The following is a 1489-nucleotide window of genomic DNA, read 5'->3' as shown; positions in this document are numbered from 1 at the left end:
TGAGGCACTGAAGTCAGCAAGTTCAAAATATTCCCAGTTTTTTACTTCTCAGAATTTGGATCATTATTTCTTTGTGCTCTCACTACACGGACGTACGCCCTTCTTCCCACAGTGAAACTGCAATTCGCAACAGTAAGAAAAGTTTTAATATATGAAACTGCCAAAAAATCCCCACAAAATAAGAAAACTAAGTTTTCTTGTATGGAAAAGATATTTATTAAGGTCCAGGTGACAGCTGCACACTGAGAACTGCTAGATTTTAGAGAAAACCAGATATTCCTACTCCAGCCTGAACAACCAAAGAAGATGAGAACTTTAAAGTCAAAATTAAAACTTCATTAATGGTTGGCAGCAATTAAATCAGCTGCTCAGTTTTTGAGTTTCAGAACTAATTTTGGAGGAAAAAAAGCACAAAATAAAGAACCACTAAATTTTGAAAATCTCATTCTTTTAAAAAGATACAGGGCATCTATTTGGGAATCTATGGTTACATGAAGCGCACACTAAATGGCCACACTAAGCCCCCTTTAATAATACCAAAAGCTAGAATCTGTAGTACAAGTTAAGCATATGCAAAAGAATTATGTTCAGAATAGAAAGATGCGTGTTGAAATTGACTAATAAGCTACCTGAAACCACCACCCCTCCAAAAATGCTCTTCTTTCTACCTGAAACCACCACCCCTCCAAAAATGCTCTTCTTTCTACCTGAACACAAGCTGTACAATAAAGTCTATTTTGCTTTGAAGTACATTCTGCTTCCACACTGCTGTTCTCAGAACACTGGAGTTAACCCACCAAATAGAAAAACCAGCCTTAGATGTCAGAACCTTTCGTGCTCTAACCTGAACACGCAAGTCAGTATTTGTGGCAAATGTTCATTAATAACACTCCTGAGATTTGTCTAGCTTTTCAACCACACAGAGCAGGTATATTCCCATACTACCAGCACAGCAACAACAGACTCATCAGCTGCCAAACCTACAGAGTCTTCATTGTCCTGACATCATATGCACACTCTACAAAAACAGCGAGCAGCCACAGGGCCTTTCTGCATCTAGCAAAAGCTCGTTAATGTAGTGTACAGTAAAGTCAGACTACCAAAAGGCTTTTGCCTGGAAGAACAGTAAAACATGTTCGTAAAACTCAGTATGAAACATAAAATGGAATGTGATGCTTAGAAGTACCCAAGGCAAACCAATACTTGTCAGATCTAGAGAGTCATGTTAAAAAAAATGACAAATCACCATAGGAAAAATTTCTTTAAAACATTCTCGTTCATTAAAGGAGAATGAGGTAATGGTCTATTTAAACTTGTTATACATCTTTGACCATGATCTGGAAGTAAGGAAACAGGAAAAGAGAACCACTGGCACACATCCAAGGTGACATAACAGTGACACTAATAATGAGTGTACTAGTCATATGAAGGCTATCAAATAAATTAGCAGTCTGTATAATGCAACTTCAATCAAAAAAAGCAGGTGAAA

This window comes from Falco cherrug, chromosome 11 (assembly GCF_023634085.1).
Source record: "Falco cherrug isolate bFalChe1 chromosome 11, bFalChe1.pri, whole genome shotgun sequence".
Classification (NCBI taxonomy): Eukaryota; Metazoa; Chordata; class Aves; order Falconiformes; family Falconidae; genus Falco; species Falco cherrug.
This window is presented reverse-complemented; position numbering follows the sequence as displayed.